Source organism: Myxocyprinus asiaticus, chromosome 17, assembly GCF_019703515.2.
Source record: "Myxocyprinus asiaticus isolate MX2 ecotype Aquarium Trade chromosome 17, UBuf_Myxa_2, whole genome shotgun sequence".
In the NCBI taxonomy this organism is placed as follows: Eukaryota; Metazoa; Chordata; class Actinopteri; order Cypriniformes; family Catostomidae; genus Myxocyprinus; species Myxocyprinus asiaticus.
In genome coordinates, this window is record NC_059360.1 from 31,438,567 (window position 1) to 31,455,124 (window position 16,558).

Sequence of the window (16,558 nt, forward strand, 5' to 3'; positions counted from 1 at the left end):
GTGTTGGTTCTGAGCCCAGGCCCAGCTGTGGACAGACCCAGAGTGTGGGGCCTCTGTGGCTGGGGCAGGTGTCTCTCAGCGGGGCCTGGCTCTGTTGAGATCTGGCACTGTTCCAGATCTCCCCTATGTGCTGTCAGCAACTCCTCTCCCTCCCTCTCCCTAAACCCTTCTCACCCCCAGGGGTGCAGCGGGAGTCGGCCCAGGGGGGATTACAGCTAAAAAAAAAAAAACATCGGCAACCCGCTTAACTCAGTCTCCTACTCTGGCACACACGCCACCGTTCAGTGCCAGCCCATCTCTCTCATTCTCTCTCTCTCTCTCAGTCACTCCACCTCACCATCTGCACTACAAACACACATACTACAGGTAAACCTGAACTTCCTGTGTGTTATTGTCTGATAGGACCTTTTTTAAGCTGTTTGTGTGCACATTTTCAGGTTAAATCTCCAAGCAAATTTGTTGAACACATGTTGTTGGGATGTGATTTGCACTGTCTCAGAGTTGGACTAAGTTTTGTTTGGGATGAGGTATTCATGCTGAAAATTCACTTTTATTAAATGTCTGAAACTGCTGAGATTCTACTATACCTGCAGTCCATCAAGCCCCTCTATGTCTGTGACTTTCTCTGGCTGTGTCTGAAACCTGAAATATGCTGCCTTTGCAGGAAGTACATGGAGGAAGTCACCAAGGCACATCCAAAACCAATGTTTGCGTTACATTCTGTCTTCTAAGATGACTTAATTATCATTTTATCAATATCATTTTTTGAAGGCAGCATGCTATAAATTTATTCTTTGCTATCTGTAATATTCCACTCTCCTGTGTTTGGTTCAGCGGTTGATGGAAAAAATAAAAATGGTGTCTGATAAAGCAGTTGAAAGAAGTAAGTTAATTCATAAATTTTCATTTTTTTTAACTTATGATTCTATTTCTTACAGACAAATAAGCATTGTAGTCATTAAATATTTGCTTAGTTATGTCAAAAGCTCACTTAAATTTGTTTTAGATCATTAGATATGAAGTTATGGTCTCTTAAAAGCATATGCAAAACCAGTTTCCTTTGAAGGTACATTCATACAAAAATGCTGTCTGCTAAGTCAGTTGGCTTCAGTTTTTGACACAGCCTTGGTCTCCTACTTCCTCATAATGGGTTCTTCTTTTTGTACCATGCAACATAAAATTTAACCAAACTGATTTACCTGTAGTTACCCTTTCACTATAGTCAAGTATTATGCAAAGCTTTTCAAATTTTTTTTTTATTAAATGTGCACTCAGTAATTTATTTCCTCATTAAAGTTTTGCTCTTAAAAACATTAATAGTAATTTTGAAACGTATAAAATCATGACCAATCACATGATATAAAGACTGCAGTGATATCAGTAGACTTATAAAAGCTGTTTTATTCTACATGGAGAGGGTCTCCTCATGGGGGCTGCCATGTTAGATCACATGACCACATAAATAATACTCAATCTCAGTAACCACCCTGTTATTGGACACGTTCATTAATGGATTTAATTAATCATGGCTAACTGTGATAGGGAATTTCTACAGTTGCATTGGTAACTGAAAACTATTGTGTTTGGATGATGCTGCATCCAGGCCCTTAGGTGTCAATGTAAGTCTTAGATGACATAGATCTTAGGTCTAGAATGTGTTGAAGCCGTGGCTTAGTGGTTAGTGAATTTGCTGAACTTGTTCACTCTCTTCTATCCAATCATTTATTGTCCTCTCTCAACTACAGTATACTACAAATAAAAATGTTAAAAGGCCAAAAATTAAGTTAAGAAAAAATGGATAGTGATTAATGCTTGGAGTGTTCTTAGTTTTAAAAATAATAATTGAAGCTTCTGTCTACTTTCTTCTCTGTCTCTTCTCTGCGTAGATCTTGAGCTCCATACGAACTGCCGTAAACCCTATAGACTGCAGATTCAGCCTAAAGAAACCCTACCATGTTCTCACCGTGGAGCTGCAACTGGAGGCCAGAAACTCCACATCTGAGCTGCACGAGGAAGCCCAGCCTCGTGATGTTCAAAACTGTATGTATGAGTGCGCTCGATCAACAGACAGCCCTCTCCCAGTGGGCCAATTGCTCCATTGAGCCTTCTCTACTAGCATGGCACCCTTCAGGAGCTCTGCTGATGGTGGGTGGAGGTCAAGGAGAGCTCCAGTGCTTTGATATGGGGCTCTCACCACTCCCTCTATGGTTGGTCAGTGAGGAACAGTCCTCTGGACCTGTAGGCCCCAGCCTCCAGCTCTCTTGTCACATAAAGACATCTGGTGGGGCTGGAGGAGATGCATTGGACATACTGTCCGAAATCCCAGGGGTCAGAGGGTCTGGAGGCACATGACTTACTGATGCTTCAGTTTCATGGAGGGCCACTTGCTGTACTAAGGCTAAGACTGGGTCAGTATGACGTGTGTGAATGTTTAAGCACTTGTTTGAAATCAAGTTGACCAACTTAAGCCTAATGCTGAAGAGTCTGAAATGTTTTTGTATTAATACATCCTGGAGACATAAAACACAAGTTTGACATTTGTGATGGTTGACTGCACAGCCACAGAAGTTGGATCTTATGCCAGGGAGAATTTACAATACACACTTATTAACACATATTACACTACTACACTACATTTCTTTCTTTCATTTCTTTAATTTATTACATTTATATCTTCAAGACAAAAAACAAAAAATGTAGCTAAATGAAAGGAATGGTAGATTGTTTTTATTTTTATCTTTAACTTTGAAAATGTAGCTGTTCTTGGTTTTTGAAAGAACAGGCCACTGCAGTATGCAAGACATGGCCTTTTTACTAGTCTAACAGAAGGTTTGGTGTCTGATCAGGGACTCTCTATGCTGAATAAAGTCAAAAAAGGTGTATAGTTTTAGAGCCTTTACAAGAGATAACATAGTCCCTTATCTCTGTTGACTATCTGCATAAAGTCTGGTCCACATTCAATCTAATTTTGGTGCCATGAACCTTGTAAACTTTTGCAAATCCAGAGACTAGTTCTTCCACAAAAGCGCTTGTTGTAGCTGCCTGGTATCTTGTAAAGGTCAAATTTTTTCCAGGCTGACTGGTAAAAACCTGTGCACCCTTGCTCACAGAAATTGCATATAGCCAGCTAATTAAATTAGATCTTGCCAGATCGAGAAATTGCTTGCCTTTTTGTGTGTAGTATGCATCAGACAGACTGTGGGAATGGCATATGAGGCTGATGCTACGTTCACACTAATAGGCTTTCATTTGAAAACACATTTCTTTCGACTATAGAAAGACTGACTAAGAATAATAGAAGTCCTGATGGGTTCATTCTATAATTCTAGAAGCTTTTAGACATTTGAGGAAATGGCAGAGGCAGGTGCCGAGTCTGCTGAGGTCACTCAATACCCACCCTTGGGCTGCCACCTCCAGGTGCATTCGGGGATGCATTTCTCCGATAAATCATTTACAGTGGCTTACAATCCCTCAGGGCACCAGATAAAGTTTGCCAATCAAAACCTGTCCATGCCTAGAGTTTAATTTTGACTTTGGAAGTGAATGTGACTCCCAGCAACGTTAAAGTTTTAAATGTACAGCATCAGCAAGGGAAATAGTTTTCTACCAGAGAAAGGTAGAAAGTAATAGAGAGAGAGAGAGAGAGAGAGAAGGAGAGAGGTGGAGGGAGCACACAGAGAGTGACAACATTTCCTTCTCCTCTGATCGTGTGCCAGTGTTTTGATGAAGAAATCAAAAGCACATCCTTTCCAACTGATAATTCAGAGCAGCAAGTGAGCAGCGCATGTTTGCCTATTTGTCTATTTATTTGTTTGTTTACATGTTTGTTGGGCTTGTCTTGCTCACCGCCCATATTTATTAAGTGTGTGAATTGAACGTGCAGAGGATGAAAGAGTTGGCTGACCTCCAGTCTTCCCAAGGAAGCCGCTCTTTCTTTCACTCTCTCTTCTCGTTCGTTCACCCTCCCTTCTTTTTTCCCTCTCCTCTCTGAGTTATCTCATCTGGGCACGCGCTCGGCACAGGAGAGCTGTGTAAGGAGTGGATACGGGGGGCAGCTGGCCGCCACACTCTGAGAAAGTGAAGAAAAAAAAGGAGTGAGGGAGAAACAAGATTAATTTAAAGGCAGTTAGAAAGAGGAGAAGAAACTGCATAGCATTGCAGTTTGCAGTCCTTTGGTTGCATCACATTTGTTTTGGTTGGGATTAAGGCTATATATAAAATCTCTAAAAATAAACAACTCAAAATATTGTGTATAGTATTTAAAACATGTTTCATACTACCAGAGACTATTTAGCAGAGATGGACCACTTCTATTAAAATGGGATGAAATTAGAATGGAAGAAATTGGAACACCCTACGGTCAACGGGCGTAGAAATGGAAGTCCTGCCTTACAGGTAAAAGAGCCAATCAACTTTTAGATACAGACATCACCTGTCAATCAACGCGAGACCACATGTGCATTAGATAGACAAGCTGGGAAAATTTTGTTTTTTAGCGCAATCAGAGGTTAAGAAGCTCAATTTATGATACCAGATTTTACTGCTGGTTTGAATATGTTCTTTGATCGTAATCTTGACCAACCATTTTGGAGATATTGGTCTTTCCTCATTCAATTAGATAGAAGCTGCACTTGTGTGCCACTTGTTTACATAGAAAAATAGCTGCCAGAGAGCATTCCAAAGATGACCGCTGAGTGGACTGACTCGCTAAAAAGACTTTGATACTACTTTGAACAATAAAAGGACCAAGAAAAGCAACTTCAAATGGAGTAAAAAAAAAAAAAAAAAAAAATAAATAGTTTTTTGTTTTGATTACATTCAGGAATGAAACAAAGACTTATGAATAAAGTTTTGTTTATGGCCTCAATTTACACCCGCAGAAGTCCACAAATTTTTTCAAACATTTTCACAGAATTTGAACACCCGTCAATCACAAAGTTATACACATCCCCCACCTCTTGCGTGTTCGTTTGTTACATATTTTGGCTAATTTTATAATCCTTCCCGCAACCAATAAGAGAGTAGTACTCTTAGCTCCATTTAAAACCCAGAGGGCCCAGAGCAGTCAGAAGAATACAAAACCTTTTTTCTGTTTGCTGTGTATGCGTGTGTTATGAACAGCATAATCAAGTCATGAAGTGTGTTTTTGTGTTAGTATGAATGCTGTGCTGCTTAGCTTCTGTGGCTATGCTAAGGTCTGTTATTTCTCTCTGCACTCTCTTATTAGTCACATTAGCAGCTCTTCAGGGATTTATGAGAGGCAGCCTATTAATTGCTCACATGCAGTTTTAATTGGACTCTTCCCGACCTCTTTTCCAAATTCACTTACAAAAAATGGTGTCTGTCATTTCATTCCGCACAATGGCGACTCCTGCTCCTAGCGTTTGCAGGAGGTAATTTAGGAAAGCTTTGGTAACAACAGGAGATAAAAACTGTAATCAAACATGGGTTATTTGCTTTGCAGTTTTGTGTGAGTGTATGTGGGCAGGTTTAAGTGGTTTATGAGGACTTTTTTTAGGTTACAAACTGGTAAATACAAGGGTATTATGCTATAAATGTGGTTTATGAGGACATTTCTAGTGTCCCCATAATTTAAATCACTTAAAAAACATACTAAACAATGTTTTATTGAAAATGTAAAAATGCAGAAAGTTTTTTGTGAGGGTTAGGTTTAGGGGTAGGGTTAGGGGATAGAATCTATAGTTTGTACAGTATAAAAATCATTATGTCTATGGAGAGTCCTCATAATGATAGCTGCACCAACATGTGTGTGTGTGTGTGGGGGGGGGGGGGGGTGGTCAGGTTTTGTGTACAGAAAACCAGAAATAAACTACATTGTGGGTACCGGCTTAATAAAAAAATAATAATAAACTTAATATACTCAATAGTGTGTTAAAGGGATAGTTCGCCCAAAAATGAAAACTCTCTCATAATTTACTCACCCTCTTGCCATCCCAGATGTATTTGACTTTCTTTCTTCTCCTGAACACAAATGAAGTTTTTTTTAGAAGAATATCTCAACTCTGTTTGTCCACACAATGCAAGTGAATGGTGGCCAGAACTTTGATGGTCCAAAAAGCATATTAAGGCAGCATAAAAGTAACTCCAGTAGTTAAATCCATATATTCAGAATTTATATGATAGGTGTGGGTGAGAAACAGATCAATATTTAAGTCCTTTGTTACTATAAATTCTCCTCACTGCCCAGTAGGTGGCGATATGCACAAAGAATGCAAATTGCCAAAAACAAAAGAAGAAACAGAAAGTGGAGTTTTATAGTAAAAAAAAGACTTAAATATTTATCTGTTTCTCAACCATTCTTATCATATCGCTTCTGAAGATATGGAGTTAACCAATGGAGTTGTATAGATTACTTTTATCCTGCCTTTATGTTCTTTTTGGACCTTCAAAGTTCTGGCCACCATTTACTTGCATTGCATGGACCTATTGAGCTGAGATATTCTTCTAAAACTCTTCGTTTGTGTTCTGCAGATTAAAGAAAATCATACACATCTGGGATGGCATGAGGGTTAGAAAATGATGAGAGATTTTTTTATTTTTTTATTTATGATTAACATTTTTATTTATTAAAACACAGAAAAACAAAACATAATTATAAATACACAAAATCAACTTTTAACATCCACTACCACCCCTCCTCTTCCCCAACCCCAACCCCACCCCAAACCTCAACAAACATCCCTGTGGTCTTAGATGAACACATATAAAAGATTACAAAAACAAAAACCAAACAACTAAAAGAGGAAAAAAGAGAGAGAGAGAGAAAAACATATATATACATATATAAAAATCACACACACTGACAATTATCCCTCTCTCTCCACTATTCCACCTCAGAACCCTCCAAGAATGCTAAATATCCACCCCATTTTCTTACAAACAAATCCGGATTCCCTAGTCTTCTATAAGACCCCTCTTTTAAGGCTGCCACTCTCCCCATCTCCGAGCACCACTCCTAATCTATGTAAAATCTTGAACTGAATAAGGCGAACCCTTGCATCTCTAGATACAGACTTGACATTTTTCAGAATCTTAGTCCACACTCCATCCTCCAATACCAAATTCAAATCTTTCTCCCATAATCTCTTAATAGAAGTTAAAGCTCCGTCCCCCATACTCTGAATTAACAGGGAGTAGTACACTGATGCCTCATGACCTTTTCCAAAAGCCGCAATCACCTCTCCCAAAGCATCTGCCTCCTTAGGGGGGTGTGTGCTACTCCCAAAAATAGTACAAAGCAGGTGGCACAATTGTAAATGTCTATAAAACTGAGGTCTGGGGATCCCAAAATGTTGGACCAAGTTTTCAAATGATCTCAACACTCCACTTTCATATAGGTCACCGAGCATAGCAACCCCCCTCACAATCCACTCTGGCCAGCAGAAAGGGGACTTGCCAATACATAATCTTGGGTTCTGCCATATGCTCGAGGCAACATTTAAATAAGTGTCCAATTTAAACAATCTGGATACTTTAGTCAATACCGAGTGTAAATGCAAAATAATGGTGTGTAACTTAACTTTTCCGATTAGTTTGATGGAGATGCTTTGTAATGGCGAAGTAGGGGTAAGAACTGCCTGTTCAATAACAAACCAGGGAGGGGCTCTCTCAGGTGGAAGTGACCAATGAGCCAAATGTCTGAGACTGAATGCATAGTAATAAAACAAAATCTTGGGTAGGCCTAGCCCTCCTTTGTCAATCGGCGTATGTAAATTATTAAAATGCAATCTGGGACGTTTACCATTCCAAATGAAGGACTTCGCTATGCTATCAAATTGCTTGAAATAAGAGAGGGGGACATCTACAGGGAGAGATTGTAGCAGGTAGTTAAATTTTGGAATACAATTTATTTTAATAACATTAACCTTCCCAATCATCGATAAATGTAATGAAGCCCACCTGCCCACATCGCTCGAAAATCTTTTTATTAAAGGGTCAAAATTAACACTAACTAAATCAGACAAATTTGCTGGGAATAAAATGCCCAAATACTTAATGCCCTGTTTGGGCCATTGAAAGGCGCCCGGCTGGAAAGCTGTTACTGGACAGTATGCTGTCAGAGCCAAAGCTTCGGATTTAGACCAATTAACTTTGTATCCTGAGAACTTGGAAAAGGAATGAATAATTCTGTGGAGGCAAGGCATAGATCTAGTAGGTTCAGAGACAAATAATTAAATATCATCTGCGTAAAGCAGAAGCTTATGCGCCACACCTCCCGCCACCACCCCTGGAAAATCATCCTCTCCCCTTATCACGGCTGCTAATGGTTCCAGGGCTAGACAGAACAATAAAGGGGAAAGAGGGCAGCCCTGCCGAGTGCCCCTATCCAGAGTAAAATAATCTGAAATTAATCCATTTGTTTGTACCGCTGCTACAGGGTGTCTATAAAGTAACATAATCCAGCCAATAAATGTACTCCCATACATTCCCAAAATCTTAAAAAGATAATCCCATTCTACCATATCAAATGCCTTTTCGGCGTCAAGTGAGATGGCAGCAACCGGAGATTGATCATTCGCTACTGACCACGTGATATTGATGAAACGCCTGATGTTTTCAGAAGAGCTACGGCCCCGAATAAATCCCACCTGATCTATATATATAAGAGATGTCATAACCTTACTTAATCGATTAGCCAAAATTTTTGACAATATTTTTACATCTAGTTGGATCAGGGAGATTGGACGGTAACTTTTACACTCGCTTGGATCTTTGTCCTTTTTAAGAATCAGACTGATCCAGGCTTGTGTCATGGTTGGAGGAAGCTTTCCATTCTTTAATGATTCAGTATAAACTTCTAGCAGAAGTGGAGCCAGTTCTGTAGCATAGGATCTAAAAAATTCAGCTCCAAAACCATCTGTACCCGGAGACTTGCCAGTAGGTAGGGATTTAATTACCTCGTCAAGCTCCTGCAAGGTTATCTCAGAATCAAGAGAGTTTTTTTGCTCAGTCGTCAGTTTAGGAATATCTAATGGTTCCACAAAGTTTCTAATATCTTCATCAGTAGACGAAGACTTGGAACTATAAATATCAAGATAGAATTCTTTAAAGGCATTATTAATATCAATGGCTGAGGTAAAAATTTCACCACCAGCAGATTTCACTGAGGGAATGATAGAAAGAGACTCTCTCTGCTTTATATATCTAGCCAAAAGCTTCTCTGCTTTGTCACCCGACTCAAAGTATGACTGTCTTGCCCTGAATAACCAAAACTCCACTTTCCGCAACAAAATAGTATTATATCTATATTTCAATCGGGTCAATTCTCTGAGGCCATCAGCTGACATACGGTGCTTCAGCTCTGCCTCTGCACTTTTAATATTCTCTGCCAACTCCACGAGTTCTCGTGCTTTGGATTTTTTGATGTATGAGGCATACTGTATGATCTGACCCCTAAGAACCACCTTAAGTGCCTCCCAAGCCACGCCCACAGAGGATACCAGGACCATTTGGTCTCCATATAAACATTGATTTCAGTCTTTATCATTTGTTGGAAATCAGGATTTTGCAAAAGGGACACATTAAGGCGCCAACTATATGATTTCTTTTTCTCTAAATGTGGCAACATCTCTAAACTCACCAGGGCACGATCTGAGACTAAGATATTTCCAATTGAGCAATCAACAACAGATGAGGTTAGGGATTTGTATATATATATAAAAAAAAATCTATTCTAGAATAAATCTTATGGACTGATGAAAAAAATGTATAGTCCCTACCAGATGGGTTCAAAAGTCCCCAAATATCCATAAGACCAAGATTTTTACACATCCTGTGAAGCGTCAATGTTGCTCTAGGAGGTTTACACACTTTTGCTTCACTGTGATCAAGGACTGAGTCCATCAAAAGATTGAAGTCTCCTCCCAATATTATATCATGAGGGGTGCCAGTGGTTTGCAGTATCCCTTCAAGATCTATAAAAAAAGCCCTGATCATTAGCATTAGGTGCAAAAATATTAGGCAAAATCAACCTTTGCCCTTGAATTTCAGCTAAAACAATAATGACTCTCCCTAATTTATCTTTAGTCTGTTTGAGACATTTGAATTGTAGATGTTTATTAATCAATATAATGACTCCCTTGCTCTTACTTGAGCCAGCACTAAAAAAAACATGTCCACCCCATATCTTCCCAAATTTTTCAGCTTCCTGCAGGGAGAGATGTGTTTCTTGAAGAAACACTATATCATATTTCTTACGTTTAAGAAAAGTAATAACCTTCCTTCTTTTTATGGGGTGCCCCAACCCATTCACATTCCATGTGGAGAGAGATAGTACACTCACATTTTTATATATTAGAAAAAATAAATTGTGTGTCAAAAACAAAATTATGCAGACCACATTCGCCATTAGTGAAACAATCAAACCCCGAACTTCCCCCCGAACAAAACAAACAGAAAAAAGAAAAATGTGTGCATTAACCCTGCGCATGAACGTGCCAACCGGCGACAATCCCTCTAAACTCAAAAGGTCCATGAACGCCCACGAGCCCCCACGACATCTTTGCCATCGGATTGCTAAATTTTGCCTCACAAATTTGTGAGGCAAAATTACATAACAGAAAATACTTTGTAAAATAAACCCCAGCCAATAGGAAGAATGAACACAAAGAACGTGTAGATTCATTCACAGAACTGTCTCAAAGGTGTGATCTTCCACAAAACAAATTCCAGCTGATATAAAACCGCTCAGATACCTCGGACAGACAAACGAATGTTCAGTGAGCCGGCTGTTATAAGTTCAGCGGATGACGTAATCATTCCAATGTCCCGTAAAATTACTCAACAAAACAAACTCCAGCCAGCAGGGCGAACAAGCACGAAGAACGAACAGATTAATCCACAGCTGTTCCAAAGGAGTGTTATTCAATAGAACAAGCTCCAGCCGCTAGGCAGAACCAATACAAAAAGAAACAAAACTGGCATCCTGGTTCCCCGGATGGTCGAGTCAATTCACTCGGAGGCTGCATAAAAGTATATACCATGACTTACACAATCCGTCAACTTTATAAAAGACATCCTTTGTGTGAGCATGTAGATATTTTGCGGTCATCCATAGTGTCCACTCTCAAACTGGCCAGGAACTTCAATGCAAAAGCAATCTTTCGTCAATGCAAAAGTTTCTTTATGGAAAAGTGTTATTCACAAAACAAACTCCAGCCGCTCGGCAGAGCCAACGCAAAAAGAAAAAAGAAAACAAAATGATGCCCAGCTTCCTCAAAAGCCAGAGTAAGTACAGCGAGTCGACCCACTCACATGAGAAACACCCAATGGTTTACTCACCCATTGATTCAATAAAAGACATTGCCTGACTGGGACATGTAAATACTTTGTGACCGTCCTTTGTTTCTATTCTCAGTTTGGCCAGAAACATCAGCGAAAGATCACTTTTGCTCTGATGTTTCTGGCCAAACTGAGAATAGAAACAAATTCCTTGAACCGATTGCGTTTCTCTCTTGTCGAACTCGCAATGTCCGGGAACAAGAAAATATTATGGTTCTTCCAAGAAAGCTTCCCTTTGCTCCTCGCCTGGCGCAACACTAGATCTTTATCGGATGATCTTAGAAATCTGGCCAGAATTGATCGGGGCCTATTTCCCTCAGCAAATATGTGAGCTGGGACTCTGTGAGCTCGCTCGATTTCCAGCTTGTGGCCTGTTATGTCGAGCAGACTCGCGAAAAGCTCGTCTAGGAATTTCACCATATCTCTGCCCTCCTCATGCTCAGGAATTCCAACAATTTGAACGTTATTCCTGCGGCTTCTATTCTCAAGATCTATAAGCTTTTCAAGGAGATGTTCCAAATCAACTTTGGTCATGGGCGGATTAGCGGTTAATTCCCTCTCCGAAGATTCCAGACAATCGATTCGTCTCTCAACATCAGTCACCCTTGTAACTAACTCAGACAATTTTATTTCAATAGACGTATTACAGTGAGATCCTCCAAGTCAGCAAGAACCTTCGTCAACATCACCGACATGTTGGACAACTGACGCTGGATCACCTCTCCCGCCGCGCCATCCAAATCGAGTCCCCGGTCTGTAGGCCTGTCGGGGCTTTTAATGTCTCCAGAGCCCGAGGATTTTGACTTCTTAGCCATGTTTTGCCTCAAAGAGCAAATGTGTAACTGGGTGTATCAAATTTCACCAGATTATAACATGAATGTAATTAAAAACCTAGCAAAGTGCGCAGAGCTCGTCGCTCCTTGCATGGCGTCACGTGACTCCCTGATGTGAGAATTGTAATGAAAATCTAAAAATGCTAAAAGCTTTCTGTGAGGGTTAGGAATAGAGGTAGGGGATTGAAAAACAACAGAGGTCAATGGAAAGTCCTCACCATGATAGAAAAGCAAATATGTGTGTGTGTTCATGTGTAAGGCTCCAAAAATCATGAATAAGGAAAGGCCTTGAGGGGCAGTTTTATTCTATGCCTTGTGTTTGTGTATGTGTGTGATGTTTGTCAATAGTATTAAGGTGTGTGTTGTTTTATGATTTTTGTGGCGGTACTGATGGTCTCCTGTTGAAAAATGAACAAGGATAAGTGTAGCTGCATTTGAGTGTGCTGTTTGGAGGCAGATCCAGTATGGATGGATTAAGCTCTGTTATATTATTAAAGGCATCTTTGTGAGTGTACGGGTGTCAACTGCCTCAGGTGATTACTGCTCATTGTGATCACAGACGCTAACGTTCACAGAAACTTAATAAGAGAGACTGACGAGAGAAAGAAATAGATGTGTCTGAATGAGAGAGGGAAAAGAGGCAGGAAAGAAAGGGAAAGTCTTTTAGAGAAAGAAACAGACAATGATTTTAAGATCATTGAGGAAGAAAAAGAGTGGATACAGAAGGATGAGTGTATGAAAAGAGTTTTAAAAGTTTTTAGAGAGCTTTTGGACATAAATCTGTGTAGTGAGGCATTACTCATCAATATTTTTGCTCCTTTTTCCAGAAGAGAAAGACTAAAATCCACAAGACTCCAACTTTTAGTTCTTGGTTTCTTTAAAGAAACAGATTAGAACTGACCAAAGATCTGTTGAGAACATTGCCTACCAGTGAGCACACATGCACCGTATGAGCCGCGTAGTGCTCATATGAGAGATGCAGGTTAGAATCTGGTCTGCGTTGTGTAACAGTCCCATTAAACCCTTTTCTCTCCTCTAATGTCTTGTCTCCTCTTTAATTTTATGATAATAAAAATTAGCCTAAAAGCCTAAACATACAAAACTGACTGAAGATTTTAAAGGTATATTCCAGGTTACAACGGTTGCATAATTGACTTTCATTGTAACTGCATTTTTGCTTTCCATGTAATTGTATGTTTTTTCCAACTGAGGTACAATTGAAAATCATGCCCTAGATGCTGTGGAAAGAGCTTAATTTGTATGCTGGAATATTTTGTTAATACATACATTTTATTTATTCAGATTATGTTTGGGGAAAAATTCAGCTGTTTGAATCTGCAAAATCTGTGTTATAAAATGTGTGCAGGTGATTCTCATGAAATGTCATGAAAATATCCTGGTCACATTTAAGCCCAAATCATTTAAAAAATATAAACTTATATTTTGCATAAAGAAGAAAAAAACAAAACAACATCTTTTAGGACCATTAACATTTTTTTGCATTGTGACATTATCTTTAGGTCACATACACATTTTCATTACCAAAACATGTCCAGACATTTCACTATGCCCATTGTTTTCAATGATGATTCTTATTACCTTATTATTCTTATGATTCTGTTATTACACAGTCATTATTTTTTTACTGCATTAAAAATATGCTGTTGTACAGTGATTTTTTATTTTTTTCAAGTAAAATCAGTGCAAATGAAAGGCCATACCAAGGAAGTACTGTTATGCTGTATGAATACTGTACAATTTAAAGCCGATGTAACTTTTTCAGTTTTAAAATACTTTCTCCAATCCCAGCTTAATATGCAGCAACAACTATAAGTAAGCCATTCATCAGTTAATTTTCTTGAAATCTGTAAAAACTGTGTCTCTGAAGCACAATTAAAATTCCAGTGTTTGAGTGTCCGGTTTAGACCGGCTCCAACAACATTGACTCAACCAATGGTTATTTCTTTGTTCATGCAACGGCAGATGAGGGCCGTATTCAGAAAGCTGTTTTGAAAACATTGTTTATTTTTACATTGTTTATTTCAGTGGTGCTAGTGGTGCAGAAATTACATAATTCAGCTTTAAATAACATATAATTGTTTTCACATTGCGGTAATGAGAATTGGGGGGTAAAATGTGCATAACGGGATATTGTCTTGTATTTAAATGCATGTATTTTAGAAGCTTTGTAAACTGTAGATGCCACATTCATTAGCTCAGTGTCCATTCAGCTGCACTCGTTATATCTCTCGATTGATTCTCTGTTGTGTATGGCGTTTTATAAAGCACCCACCGTTCCTCTTAAAAGGTAATTCTCTAAACTAACTGACAGCAATATCCACACCAACAAGTACGTTTAGCCGAAATTGACCGTGTTTGCTATGTGTGTCACAGTTCAGTGTGCACACACATACACATATGCATCTCTCAACAGTGCTACAGGGAAAGAGCACAGACTGAAGATCGATTCAAATGTCAATGGCAATCTTACAGAGTGTCGCCTCTAAAGATCTTCCACCTCATACGATCCAGAGCTTCTGCTATCTCGCTCTTTCCCATTCCTCGTAATTGTAAAAAAATTGCCATTTTATTTATAGTATTGTAGAGAATGGACAGCAAATGATGGGGAGAAGAGGGATTGCGAAATGTTGAAAGCTGGATTCAAACTCAGCACATGCATCAACCGCCTAGCCTCAACTCAGCTTCAACTTTTTTACCATTTATATTGATTTTGGAGAAAGTTTGCCTGTGTCATCATATGTGTGCCTCACATCATAAATTACATTGTATTACTGCAAAGTATGGCTAAACATGGATACTTTTAATAACTGGAATTGGAATATAATAGAGTAATTAACAAGCATGTATTACTCCTATTTGTGTGCAGGTGTGTTTAATGTAGCTCAGCTCGGCCCAGGTGATCTGGTACAGCATCGTTTGTGCTGTGGGGAGGTGGACACAGCATTGGGAATTCTGTGTAATATGGACTGGGCCATGATGGGTGCAGAGTGTTACAGTTCACTCATCTCTAACACAGACCACCTGATGAGGAGACCACTGGATCACCAGACTGAGGGTAAAGACTCCAGACCTGCGGCCTTTGATTTATGAACAGAAACTAAACCTAAGATTAAATAGTGGAAATGTGCAAAATAGAAAAAAATAGCTCTTTACACCAAAAAAGAACATTATATTAATCATGGTATATTCTCCAGTGCTAAGGGTAATATACAAGCAGTGATGAAAACATGTTTTTTATTAATTGAGTAAGAATGAACAGTACTGTGTAAAAGTTTTAGGCAGTTGTGAAAAATGTTGTATAGTGAGGAAGTTTTGAATAATGATTGCCATGAATAATTTGTATTAATGCAATAAAAATAAAAAAACAAGAACTAAATCAATATTTGGTGTGACCACCTATGCCTTTAAAACAGCACCAATTTTCCTAGGTACACTTGCACACAGTTTTTCAAGGTTGTTGGCATATAGGTTTTTCCAAGTATCTTGAAGAACTTGCCACTGTTCTATGTATTTAGGCTGTCTCAATTGCTTCTGTCTCTTCATGTAATCCCAGACTAACTCAATGATGTTAAGATCCGGGCACTTTGGGGGCCATATCATCTCTTGCAGGACTCTTTGTTTTACTTCTGTTCTATTCTATTTGCAAAGGGAATGTTTGGAAATCTAAAATCAATATTACCTATTGACACACTAAAGCAGAAGATATAAAATAACCATCTTAAAGGGATAGTTCACACAAAAATGAAAATTCTCTTATCATTTACTCACCCTCATGCTATCCCAGATGTGTACGACTTTCTTTCTTCTGCTAAACAAAAAAGAAGATTTTTAGAAGAATATTTCAGCTCTGTAGGCCCTCACAATGCAAGTGAATGGGAACCAAAACTTTGAAGCTCAAAAATCACATAAAGTATTCCATATGTCTCTAGTGGTTTAATCTATATCTTCAGAAGTGTTATGATAGGTGTGGGTGAGAAACAGATCAATACAGACTTAACAGTCCTTTTTTACCATAAATTCTCTGCCCTGCCCAGTAGGTGGCGATGTGTAAATATATTAAATATATTAATTAATTTGCTTGACATCATGGGAAAATCAAAAGAAATCAGCCAAGACCTTAGAAATAAAATAAAAATTGTGGACCTCCACTAGTCTGGTTCATCCTTGGGAGCAATTTCCAAATGCCTGAAGGTACCACATTCATCTATACAAACAATAGTACGCAAGTATAAACACCATGGGACCACGCAGTCATCATACCGCTCAGGAAGGAGACGAATTCTGTCTCAAAATGAATGTAGTTTGGTGTGAAAAGTGCAAATCAATCCCAGAACAACAGCAAAGGACCTTGTGAAGATGCTGGAGGAAACAGGTAGACAAGTATCTATATCCACAGTAAAATT

General features: G+C 38.9%; 1 pseudogene; it reads left to right on the forward strand.

Moving 5' to 3' along the window:
* LOC127454962 (WD repeat-containing and planar cell polarity effector protein fritz homolog) overlaps nt 1-15,515 on the forward strand; it is an 89,998-nt pseudogene extending 74,483 nt beyond the window's left edge.
* Nucleotides 15,516-16,558: the final 1,043 nt, after the last annotated feature.